This window comes from Nomascus leucogenys, chromosome 3 (genome assembly GCF_006542625.1).
Source record: "Nomascus leucogenys isolate Asia chromosome 3, Asia_NLE_v1, whole genome shotgun sequence".
NCBI classification, from domain to species: Eukaryota; Metazoa; Chordata; class Mammalia; order Primates; family Hylobatidae; genus Nomascus; species Nomascus leucogenys.
Window position 1 is genome coordinate 32,568,292 of NC_044383.1, and position 13,409 is coordinate 32,581,700.

Below are 13,409 nucleotides of genomic sequence, written 5' to 3' on the forward strand. Positions count from 1 at the left end.
AATGCTAATGCAGTTTATGTCTGCGCTCTGACACCAGACAAACTCCCTATTAATAACCTCTCAATGAGGTGCGAGGCTCAGAACGCAGAGACCGCGGCTTCCGGGCCGCGCGCTCTGTAAGAACTACCGAAGCGAAGCGTGGCCGCCTCCCGCTGGGGGCCCCCCGGCCTGCGCCCTTTCTCAGGGGTGCTGGGTTCCCAGCCTTTCCAGGCCTCTTGGCCAGGAGTTCCCCCTGCGCCCCTTCCAAGGAGGCAGCCTCGCCGCACCCTCACCTCCATTTATCGTCTATTTCTGCAGCAGTTTAGTCCCGGCTGGTGCTAAGCCCCTCTCTTCCGAATCCACACTGCTGGGAGGGGCCCAAGGTTTTCTCCCCTAAAGGGCGTACAGGCCGTGTTCTTCCCCCACTCAGAAATTGCTCAAGGCTTCGCATTGCCTTGGCGGTGGGGATCCAAATCCCTTCCCCCTCCATTCAAGGCGCCGCACTTACTTTCGTTTCATCTGTAGTACCTTGCCCCAGTCGCTGGCTGCCATTAGCCCTGTTGTACCAACTGACAGAAACGCTCACACCTTCCCCAGTCATTCCTTGGGTGCAAAGCCCTGACAACCCCTTTCCCTATGCCCAGCCCCGCCAAAAGGAAAGAAAATTTCTACTCCTACTTCAAAAACGAAATGGAAGTTCCGCCTCCCTGCACATTCTCAGAGCACAGTTCATGAGTCCCTCCTCAAGTGGCCAAGAACACACAATTTTTTAAAACTACCGTGTTTGGCCAGGCACGGTGGTACACATCTGTAATCTCAGCACTTTGGGAGGCCAAGATAGGAGGATCGCTTGAACCTAGGAATTTAAGAGTAGCCTGGGCAACATAGCAAGACCCCATCTTTATAAAAATAAAAAAGTAGCTTGGCATAATGGCGCATGCCTGTAATCCCAGCTACTCCAGAGGCTGAGGTGGGAGGACCCTTGAGCCCAGGAGCTCTAGGCTGCAGTGAGCCATGATTGTGCCACTGCACCCCAACCTGGGTGACAGATAGAGACTCGGTCTCAAAAAACACAACACAACAAAACAATCCTTTTTTGGATCATAGATTTGGAGTAACAGAGACATGGGTCTAGTCACAGGACACAGAGTTGTAGTCACACTGCTTTTATAGTATGTTTGGAAACAGATCAATTAACTGCTCTAACTCTTGCTTTTCTTGCTTATGAGAGGTATAGTGGATTCTGTCTTCCAATTCATCAAGCCGAAACAGTGTAAATGTTTCCTAATTTATTGGGGTATCTCTGTTTTTCTTTCTTTCTTGTGACTGCACTGAACTTTATGTAAGATGTATATCATCCCTTCTGGTTCAGCTCTGCTCAATTTTCAACCAGACTCAGTTGATGAGTTCCTCAGACACTGTGTGCCTTTCTTGCCTCCCTAACCCCTCTTCTTGAGTCTTCTTTAGGGTCTCATTAAGAGGGCAGGGCTAAGGTGACAGAGATCTGGGAAAATAGGGGATCTGCACAGCAGAAAAGTGCAGATAGGATTTCAAGGTCAAGAGAGCCAGCCCCCTGCCTACTTCTTGCCCTGCTGCTTGCTGGTCATTAACACAACCTCTGGGTCTTCACGGCCTTCAAATAAAAAGACATTTCATGCCCAAGGACTCAGTAATGAGGAACCAGGGAGGGGCTGGGGATCCTGCAATCTCAGCAAAAGTCTCCCCACCTCAGAGGCCTCCTCTCCTTCTTCCCTCCTCCTCCTTGCTTCTGAAGTCAGCGAAACCTTTAAGCAGCTTCTGGAAGAAGGAGGCCTCTCTGATTTTGGAGCAAGCAGAAGAGTGAGGGGCACGAGCAAGGCCTCTTTGTAGGCCTCCTGGAGCCCATTTTGAGCAACCACCACCTCTCCATTAAGGTCGAATTGTCCGGCCTTTGAAAGGCCATAGGGGACAGGATGGGGCCCAGAGCCTGTTGGATGGGGGGACAGCGAATGTTTTACTATATTCTTCTATCCCTTGCCCCTTAAAACTGGGGCTAGACATAATCTGGCCAGCACACACTTACTCCCAACTCCCACCCACCATGCTTGCCCTGGGCTACAAGTGACTTTGCTAAATACTGAAAACCTGCCTGAATCTGCCTGGGGATATTTCTGACTGACCACAACATCCCTCTGCTTATTTATGAAGGATTAGACCTTCTCTTTACCCCACCTCTCCAGCCAGTGTCCCTCCCAAGTCTTTTCTAAGTGCTCTGGGTATGGGAAACCTTCCTAACCAGGCCTTTCACATGACTTGTACATGATGTATAGACAAACACACACACACACACTCAGAGGTACATACAGACTCCTCACTCTCAAAAATGTGTATGCAAACTCCTAAGCATAACACATTGACCATCATTGAAGTCATGAGTCCAGCTACGCAGACACGCATCTGTACTATCCCCCACTGAAAAGCATGCACTCAGAGATGCATACAACCACACAGGTGTGTATGTCCACACAAAAGAACATGCACACATACATACACAACCAATCAACATGCCAAGCATTGTTTCCAAAGGTGATGCTGCCACGGAATATCCCAGAGTTTGCCAGGGTTGAGAAAAGTGGCTTCTCTTATCCCTGATGGGAATTCTGTGTACATATTATAATGTGTTCAACCTATTTGGGCCTTGTGCAATTGTATGACAGTATTGGTAAAAACCACTCCCCAGAAGGTACCTGGGCCATGAGTCATCCCGGAGGACCTGGAGAAGTAGGAAGAGCAAAAATCTGTGCTGAGGGGCGTGGCCTATTCATTGGAATCAGAACCTGCCCATCATCTGCACTCTGTAAGCCAACTGAAGAGCTTAAAACAGGAAGTAGGAACCTAGTGGGCAGGTGTGGACTTTGAAAAAAGAAAGAAAGGGCCAGGCACAGTGGCTCACGCCTGTAATCCCAGCACTTTGGGAGGCCGAGGTGGGCGGATCACAAAGTCAGGAGATCGAGACCATCCTGGCTAACATGGTGAAACCCCGTCTCTACTAAAAATACAAAAAATTAGCCGGGCATGGTGGCGGGCACCTGTAGTCCCAGCTGCTGGGGAGGCTGAGGCAGGAGAATGGCTTGAACCCGGCAGGCTGAGCTTGCAGTGAGCCAAGATCACGCCACTGCACCTCCAGCCTGGGTGACAGAGTGAGACTCTGTCTCAAAGAAGGAGCTATTTGGGCCTCTCTCAGGGAGTGGCTCTCAGTTCCAAAAAGCAGAAGGCGTGGCCACTTGGGGCCTGATAAAGCCAGGCCTGACCATGGCCTGGCCATGCCTGATAAAGCCTGACCATGGCTAGGAGGAACAGCTGAGCTACACCAAAGAGTTTGTTTCCACCTCTGTGTACTTCAGAAAAACCAATCAGGGCAGAGGAATGGACTAGGGTAAACGGTGGGGCTTCAGGGAACCAGAGTGGAGCCAGATTGGAGCCAAGTCTAACGGAAAAACCAAAGGCATTGATATTTGGCCAACCGGGTTCAAATTCTTCCTCTGCCACTTCACTAGCTGTGTGGTCTTGGGCAACGCACTTAACCTCTCTGATCTGCCGTTTCCTCCCCTATAAAATGGAGATATGCTACCTATCCCATATGATTGTGGTGAAAGTTAAAATAAATCAAAAGATGTAAAAGTGCTTAGCCCAATGCCTGGCACTTGGCAGGATCCCACAGATGGTGGCTGTATAAGAGAGAGAAGTAACTAGAAGGCCAGTGTAAGAAGGTCTGAAACCCAGGACGGGAAGACTTAGGGTCCTCCTTAGGATTGGGGCTGCTGGGACAAAGGCAGGACCCACAAAAAGAAGAGCAACTACAAGCTGAAGTGCCTTTTCCTAGTCAAGGGAGTGGTGCACATTGCTAACAATTTCACGTCAGGCTGCCCCAGCTTGAATCCTACTAGCTATGTGACCCATAGAAAATTTCTCTGACTCGGCTGGGAATGGTGGCTCATGCCTGTAATCGCAGCACTTTTGGAGGCTGAGGTCAGGAGTTTGAGGCCAGCCTGGCCAACATAGTAAAACTCTGTCCCTACCAAAAATACAAAAATTAGTGAGGTGTGGTGGCATGCGCCTGTAGTCCCAGCTACTTGGGAGGCTGAGACAGGACAATCGCTTGAACCTGGGAGGTGGAGGTTGCAGTGAGCTGAGATCATGTGCCACTGCACTCCAGCCTGGGCAACAGAGCAAGACTCCACCTCAAAAAAAGAAAAAGAAAAAGAAATAGAAAAGAAAATTTATCTGCCTCAGTTTCCTCCTCAGTAAAATGGGATAATAGTAATTATGATCTACTTCGTGAGCTTATTATGAGAAGTCAGTGAGTTAGTATTTGTAAAGTGCTTTGACTAGTACCCATCACATAATATAATACTATAAAAATATATGCTAAATAAATAAGAATAAACCAGGTTCCCATGCTGACAAGGAACTGGGTTCTGAGAAGGTCTGGGGCAGCAGGGCTGACACAGGTGGGGAGAGAGGTGGGTAACCTGCCTCTGGCTGTGAGATTCGTGCTCCTTAGAACTCTATGCTCCCGGCTGGGCACAGTAGCTCGCGCCTATAATCCCAGCACTTTGGGAGGCTGAGGCGGGTGGATCACTTGAGGCCAGGAGTTCAAGACCAGCCTGGCCAACAAGGCGAATCCCATCTCTACTAAAAATACAAAAATTAGCCAGCTGTGGTGGCACACGCCTGTAATCCCAGCTACAGGGGAGGCTGAGGCAAGAGAATCCTTTGAATCTGGGAGGCGGAGGTTGCAGTGAGCAGAGATCATGCCACTGCACTCTAGCCTGGGCAACAGAGAGACTCTTGTCTCAGAAAAAAAAAAAAAAGAACCCTGTGCTCTCAAACTCCCCATTTTGTCCTCAGGTAGCTATGGTTTTTTCCTCTTAGGAACAAGTTACCCTTTTAAGTCTTCATGCTGCTTGAGGGTTTGTAAGGGAAAAGTAGCTATTTCTTCATATGTTGCTGCAAATTGGTTCCATCCTCCCTGGGTTATGTAACAAAAAACACGGTACTGTTCATATTCTTTGATCAGATAATCCCACTTTTGGAACCATATCCCAAGGAAATGAAAAAGCAATTTGTACAACGATGTTTATAGCAGCACTATTCATAATAGTTCCACCTTGGAAGCAATCCAAATACCCAACACTGGGGAAGTGGTTAAGTCAGCTAGGGGACATCAGCACAAAGGAATAGCACACAGCCCATCAAACTGCTAAACACAACACAGGAAAATGGTGCGATGTGCCACATTCTAGGTGAAGACGCCATGCATTATAAAATATCAGTATTCCCCAAGGCAATTCATAGACTTAATGCATACTAAACAAAAACTCATTTTCTTGGAACTCAGAAAAATAAAAAGATTCTACATTTCACATGAAAGAGTAAATAGGTGAACCTGTCAAATAATTTTCTAAAGAAGAGCAAGTTTGGCCAGATGTTAAAACATTTTGTTGTAGGATAATTAAATGGAAACAATGTATTGTAGGCATCAAAATTGGCACTTAAATCAATCGGACAGAATAGAGGCTAAAAATAAACATAATCACACCCAAGAATTTAATATAGGTGTTACAAAACGGGGAAAAGAACATTGCCAGTAAATTGTGTTGAGAAAAGCTTTACCATTTAAAAATAAATTTAAGTTATTTTATATCATATAAAAATAAAAATAGGCTAGGCAGAGAATTGGTGAATTCTCACACCTGTAATGCCAGCACTTTGAGAGGCCAAGGTGAGCAGATCACTTGAGCCCAGGAGTTCAAGACCAGCCTGGGCAACATGGCGAAACCCTGTCTCTGCACAGAAAACAAAACAAAACGAAACAAAAACAATAGGCAAACAGGCATGGTGTCACATGCCTGTAGTCCCAGCTACTCAGGAGGCTAAGATGGGAGGATTGCTTGAGCCCAAGAGTTGTGATTGTGCCGTTGCACTCCAGCCTGGGTGACAGAACAAGACCCTGTCTTAATTAAAAAAAAAAAAATTAAAAAACCAACAATGCATGCTGGGTGCAGTGGCTCACGCCTGTAATCCCAGCACTTTGGGAGGCTGAGGTGGGCAGATCGCTTGAGCTCACGAGTTTGAGACCAGCCTGGGCAACATGGAGAAACCCCGTCTCTACAAAAAATACAAAAATTAGCTGTGCGTGGTGGTGCCAAGAGAGAAATTTGGCCAGAAGGGGGCCATTGGTGCAGACCAAGCATCCAGTGGGAACACACAGGGGTCAGCTACCTTGGATTCCTCCTCCCCACTTGGGGGTTCAGCTTCCCTATTTCTCCCAGGGACAAAGACCCAGCCAGGTCACTCTCAGGGATTCAGGGAAAATAAGCATTGTGTCTGGGGCATAAAGAAAGGCCAAGTTCTGGGCATGTGGCTGCAGGCATGTCTTACAGGACACAGACAGCCCCCCCAGCCGAGGACTGGCCTCCTGCTAACTCTGTTCTGCCTGGAGTGTCCTTATGCTGGGCTTCCTCCAGCAACCTCACCCTTACGGAAAAATAGGGATGCTTTTCTTGAACTTCCTCTTTCTATTCCTCCTTCTAAGTCAGGGACAGATGGGGTGGCAGGGGTGGGAAGTATAGTGATCTGTTTCTTGTCACTGTTGCCTGTATGTCCTGAAATAAAAACCTGGGAGTCTTCTTGTCTTTTTGGTGAAAACTTGGTTTATTGCTACATTTTATTATTATATCACTCATTAAAATTAGCTAAAATAGGACTTTCCAGGACCTACTTAGTGGCCACATAGTAGCCTCTGGGAGGAACAAAGAGAGCGGCTGCTGGGTCCACAGAAGATGAAGAGACACACAGGGCAGGGGTCTTTCAGAGCCACATCGCAAAGTGCTTTCTTCTCTTGAGACTGGACCAGGTGAGCCTGTAAGAGCCAAGGTGACTACAGAATAAAGTGAATGTCAGCCCTGGGGGGAGGGGGGCCCAGAGGTCAGCTGCAGAGAAGGGGAGGAGGATCCTGCCTGGCCCCACAGAGAGGCCAGCCCCACATAAGTGCTTGAAGTTTGAACCCAGACGGAGTCGGGGTTGATGACCAAGACCCTTCTTTCATTCATCCACCCATGTGTTTATCTATGTACCCACTTATTTATCTATGCAGCCAACTTTATGGAGCTTTGCTCCAGGCCAGGACTGTCTGCTGCTGTGCTGTACAGATCTGTAGGAAAGGAGTTTGGGACAGACCCATAGGATGTGGGTTTGGCAATTCTTTTCTTTTCTTTTCTTTCTTTTCTTTCCTTTCTTTTCTTTCTTTCTTCCTTCTTTTCTTTCTTTCTTTCTTCTTTCTTTCTTTTTATCTTTCTCTCTCCTTCCTTCCTTCCCTCCCTCCCTCCCTCTCCTTCTTTCCTTCCTTCCTTCCCTCCCTCCCTCTCTCCCCTCCCTCCCTCCCTTCCTTCCTTTCTTCCCTCCTTCTTTCCTTCCTTCCTTTCTTCTTTCCTTCCTTCTTTCATTCCTTCCTTCCTTCCTTTTTCTTTCTTCAATTTGCCACATTGCCCAGGCTGGTCTCAAACTCCTGAGCTCAAGCAGGCCAACTGCCTCGGCCTCTCAAAGTGCTAGGATTATAGGCATGAGCCACCACACCTGGCCAATACTTTTATTTCTGAATCAAAGCCAGAATCAACCACTTCTCAACCTTTCTGGGATTCCTGGTGACTTTTTAGTTTGCCCTGTGTTTGTTATTTTTGCTAACCCTTGTTTGCCTGTAGTTCCTGATGATCAGAAAAATAAGCAAAACGAGGCTTCAGCAGGAGAAGGGAGACGTATGCTTCTTTCAGAGCCCAAGAGCGGAAGAGACCTGGAGAGGCTGCAGAGAGAGGAGTCCAGGGAGGGGGAGCCAGAAGTCAGAGCTCTCCTACCTGTCCTCATTCCTCCCCCATGACCATCATCCTCTCCCTAATGTCCCCAACCCCCTCCCACATTCCCTGTTCCTTTCTCCACCCCCTACTCCCTCTACATGTCCCCTAGCCTCACACAGGGGTTCTCATATCCCCTCCCCCTTGGGAGTCTGGCCTTGGGCCTCTGGTGCTGGAGAACTTGGGCTGGGCCTGAGCACCCCCTCCCTAATGAGCATTCGTTCTGGGTTGAGCTGTGGCCTCCCAGGGTCAAAGGTGGCAGCTTTATTTACTCACAGCCATGCTCTCACTGCCCGGCTCCTTTCATCATTTTTTTTATGATGGAAACAACCCAGTGGTCACAGGCGCCCTGGGGGACCACCACACCACCTCCCCTCTCCCCAAGCTCCCAGACACAGACACTTGTATTCCTCCAATAAGGGCTCAGGTTTCTCAACAAAGTACAGCTTTGCTCTCAGGACAGTTTTCAGCTGTCGATTTTATCACATTCTTCCGTCTGTTCAGAGCCTGAGCCAGAGAAGCTGGGAGCTGGCCGGCATGTGAGAGTGAGCACGTGTGTGTGAGAAGCAGGGCAGCGTAAGAGCTGAGGGTGCAGGGCGAGAGTGGGCATCTGTGGGTGAAATCCCAGGTCCATATGGTGTGTCTGCTTTAAGAATGTTTTCATGTGTGTGAGAACCTGTGTGTGTATAAACATGAGTATCTGGGGACAAGTATTACATATATCCATTTACCCCCCAAATAGAATAGGAATACTGTTGCCTGCACTTTCCCCTGCATGTGCCCATATGACTCATCTCGCCAACTTGCCCCATGCTCTTCCTCTCTGCTCCTCACAGCCCTCCAGGTGAGGTGTCTGTGTGCAGGAGGCACGTGGATCTGAGTGGCCAGCCTCAATGTGAGACGCCTGCCCAAACGAAGGCTCTCCTCACTGCCACAGCCCTCCTGCTCACCTCCACCTCAGCTTTCTTGGCCTCCTCACTGGAACTCATTGACCCCCGTCTAAAGCAATGTCCCGGCTGGGCGCGGTGGCTCACGCCTGTAATCCCAGCACTTTGGGAGGCCGAGGCAGGCGGATCACGAGGTCAGGAAATCGAGACCATCATGGCTAACATGGTGAAACCCTGTCTCTACTAAAAATACAAAAAAATTAGCCAGGTGTGGTGGTGGGCGCCTGTAGTCCCAGCTACTTGGGAGGCTGAGGGGGGAGAATGGCGTGAACCCAGGAGGCGGAGCTTGCAGTGAGCCGAGATCGTGCCACTGCACTCCAGCCTGGGCAACAGAGCGAGACTCTGTCTCAAAATAAATAAATAAATAAAATAAAATAATAATAATAAAGCAGCGTCCCTGGGGGAAAAACTCTGATCAGGGAGGAGTTAGCCCTCCAGAAGCCCCTAAGTTGGAGTCCTGGAAGGGGTCAGACCTCAGGTGTGCATACAAATGTGACAGTATTGGAAGGCTAGCCACTCCACAGGGGGACAAAAGACATATGGAGGGACAGCGTGGCTGCGGGGTATTAGGCAAGAGTGGCTTCTGGCTGATGTTTGCTCTAAAATTAAAAAAAAAAAAAAAAAAAGAGTGGCTTCTTAGGAGAGAAAAGCCTGAAGAGGGCCTCTCTTTGTGGAACCTCCAAAGGTGGCCCTTGGTCACACTATTGAAACTCCCAGGATCTGATTTCTGAAACTGGAAAGCGAGAGAGAGAGCACTCTCGGTTCCAGCACCATCCCCATGTGGTGTCTGTGCCTGCGAGTATCTGTGTGTTCATGATTGCGTACATGTGCCTGCGTGATGTGTGTGACAGTGTGTGCTTGTGTGATGAATACACACAAGCCAACAGGTGATAATTTCCCAGTGCGTGTGCTCATGCCCCATGGAGGGGGTACAGTGGTAGGTCCCACTTTAAATTACGTTACCCCCTGTGTCTCACAAACCCTTGCCTGACCCTACGTCCCAGTTTTGCATTCAGAATCTCTGACTTCTGCAGGTCTCTGGGACATAGGGCCTACACTGGGAATGGGGCTGTGCAGCCCAGGGGTGGAGGTCAGCCTGTCTTAGCTCCCCCATCTACCTCCAGGCTGGGCTCTGGCTCTGAGCACATTTGCACCCCTCCTCAGGCTGCCACCTGCCTGGGCGCCTGAGGAACCCGGCTCCATTCCAGGCCCAGATCCCTCCCCCAAGTCAGGGTCCCTCCCACCTTATCTCAAACCTGCTCAACCTGCCTGGCAGCCCAGCATCTCCCAGAGGTGCCTCCAGAGGTGCGATGCACCGGAACAGCCCTCCCAGCAGCATCAGAAGCCGTAAGAGCTGGGAGTGGAGTAGGTGGGAGGGCAGGCTGACCCTGCAGAAGAGGATGGGGAATTAAGCTTGCCACTGCTGCAGGAATGACACCTCTCTCTGACCTGAGCTTGCAGAGCCTCCCTTAAAAACCGCTCCCATCCCCGCCTTGCCCTTCCCTGCCCCTGGCTCTTGGATGGACTCTGAGAGTGACCTACTTTTCTCCACCCCCACCCTCAATGGTTCCCTCCTGGCTCAGCTGATATTTTATCTGAGTGACCCAGGGGCACAATGGGTACATTGCCACCCCCAGGAGTGTCCTGGAAGCATCGATGGAGGGACGCCAGCTAGATGTGTGTCGCTCCTCCCCTCCCAGGGCTCTCTGTTAGGATGGGGCTCTGGCTCTGAGCGAGCCCAGCTTCCTCAAGCACTCCAGATGCTCGCAGTTACCAAAGTTAAATGTCTACAAACAGACCGAAAGGATGGACAGAGCCACAAAGCCCCTCTAATGGGGGAAGGGTCAGACAATGTTCCTCCTTTTATTATTATTATTGTTATTTTTAACTCCTGGCCTTAAGTGATCCTCCCCACTTGGCCTCTCAAAGTACTGGGGTTACAGGCGTGAGCCACCGTGCCTGGCTACCTGCTCCTCCTGTTAAAGGGATGAGAAACATTAACATGCTCACATAGATACACAAAATAAAAAACATTTGTTGAACACTTACCATGTGCTGGGGGATGTTCTAAGAGTTTTACATGACTTAGTTCACTTTAACCTTCACAGCAATCCTGTGGAGTAGGTATTATCCCTATTTTATTTTTTTATTTTTTATTTTTTTATTTTAGAGAGGCGGGCAGCTTGCTCTGTCACCCAGGCTGGAGTGCAGTGGTGCCCCACCATGCTCGGCTAATTATCCCCATTGTTTTTATTTATTTATTTATTTATGTTCTGTAGAGATGGGGTCTCACTATCTTGTCCAGGCTGGTCTCAAACTCCTGAGCTCAAGCTATCCTCCTGCCTCAGCCTCCCAAAGTTCTAGGATTACAGGTGTGAGACACCTGGCCTAATTGTCGTCATATTAAAGACAGAATGACTGAGACACAAAGAGGCTAAGTAACTTGCTCAAGATCATATCTCCAGTAGATACTGAATTCAGGATTCAAACCCAGGCAGCATGGCTACTGAGAGCGTGCTCTTCACCATCGCTTTACAACATTTGCATAATTACCCTGAAGGATATACACACCCACTCATATTTAGGACAGGCCACCTCACATACATAATTTTGCATAGAAATACATCATTACCTAGTTGTTCATCATAACTAACATTTATACAGCAATTTATTTACAAATCACTTTCACATCCAGAAATAATGCCCAGTGAAGGATGGCTTGTTAACTATTTAACAGATAACAATTAAGACTACGTTTACTGACTCAACTGGGGCTCAGCTATTTGGCTGGGAGCGGTTCGTCTTTTCTTTTCTTTCCCTTCCTTTCTTTAAATAAAAATAAAGCACGCTTTGTAGTAAAATTAAAACAGGACAAAAGGGAATAAAGTGAAAAGTAAAAGGCTCCCTCCTTCCTCCTGTTATTCCCACTTCTGGAGGTATGCCCTTCCAAAAATTGTCAATGCACACGTGTAAACAGTATTAGAGATTGTACATGACTTCTCATCCTTGCGAGGAAGTCTTTATGGAGAAGCCCTTGTTCTCCTCATTTTACACATTAAGAAATCTCTGGCCAGGCATGGTGGCTCATGCCTGTAATCCCAGCACTCTGGGAGCCCGAGGCGGGTGGATCACAAGGTCAGGAGTTCAAGACCAGCCTGGCCAAGATGGTGAAACCCCATCTCTACTAAAAAATACAAAAATTAGCTGGGCGTGGTGGCAGGCACCTGTAATCCCAGCTACTCGGGAGACTGAGGCAGAGACTTGCTTGAACTCAGGAAGCGGAGGTTGCAGTGAGCCGAGATTGTGCCACTGCACTCCAGCCCGGGCGACAGAGCAAGACTCCATCTTAAAAAAAAAAAAAAAGCTCTTGAGAGTGGGGTACTGGGTTTTATTTTTGTTTTTTTTTGAGATGGAGTCTCACTCCATCTCACTCCATCCACAGGCTGGAGTACAGTGGTGTGATCTCGGCTCACTGCAACCTCTACCTCCAGGGTTCAAGCAATTCTCCTGCCTCAGCCTCCCGAGTAGCTGGGATTACAGGCATGTGCCACCACACCCGGCTAATTTTTGTACTTTTCGTAGAGACAGGGTTTCGACATGTTGGCCAGGCTGATCTTGAACTCCTGACCTCAGGTGATCCCCCTGCCTCGGCCCCCAAAGTTCTGGGATTAGAGGCATGAGTCACCGCGCCGGCCCGGTACTGCATTTTAACAAGTTCTCTAGGAAAAAAGTGGCATAGCTCTCCAAGGCCACTCAGCTACTAAGTGGAAGTTAGGATTTCAGCCCAAGTCTTCCCGACCTGGAGCCCGTGTCCCCCACTGCCCTTGCCCCAGGGCCCATTGCCTCCTCCATTCTCTGTTGGCACCCAATGGCTCAACACCCCCAGAGCCAAGACTCTGCTGCTCTGAGCCTTTCAGGGTAGGGCGAGGGCTGTGCTGGAAAAGGACATTCCCTTTGGAAACTTAATCTAGGGGAGGACTTGCTGAGCTGAGCCTTGCTGAGGGGGAGGCCAGGGAGCAGGCCTGGGGACTTGACTGAGACCCAGATCAGCCAAGGGATGTGCTCCCAGGATGCCCCCTCGAGCCCCCAGCAGGCTTCACTGCGGCCTTGAGGGCTACGGAGAGTGGCAGGTGACAGGCCTCGGTCTCCACAGTACCTCCCAGCCAGGGACTCAGGATAGGGAGAGGAGGTGGGGTCTGGGGCTCCCAGGGAGAAGAGGGGCCTATAGATGAGAACTGCAGCCCTCCCACAACATCTGCCTCTGGGAGAGGGACTGAGAGGGGGCAAGGAGAGTATCATTTCAGCTTCTGGGGTGAAAGAGGGCTCTGGAAGCCCCTGCCCCTGCTGTGACCCCTCCTGGGTAAGTTTCCCCAAGGGCCGCTCAGACCCGTCCTCAGCTGTTCCATTCAGGGCCTGGGTCCCTGGCAGGGCTGGGACCTTAGGAGACATAAATTGCTAAGACTCAGCCATAACCCCAGCTGCTGAGGATATATGTGTATTTGTTATGAATGTCTCCAAGCGGCTGGTCACAGTGGTGCCACGGCATTCTGACCCAGGTGACCTAGGCTGGTCATGCAGGACTTTGCTGGGTCCT

The 13,409-nt window shown here is 49.4% G+C and overlaps 1 long non-coding RNA gene across 2 annotated transcripts in view; it reads left to right on the top strand.

Annotated features, from left to right (window-relative positions):
- The window catches only part of LOC105739498, a 42,656-nt gene that overhangs the window by 9,613 nt on the left and 19,634 nt on the right, over positions 1-13,409 (top strand). The gene's annotated exons all lie outside the window — the stretch shown is intronic.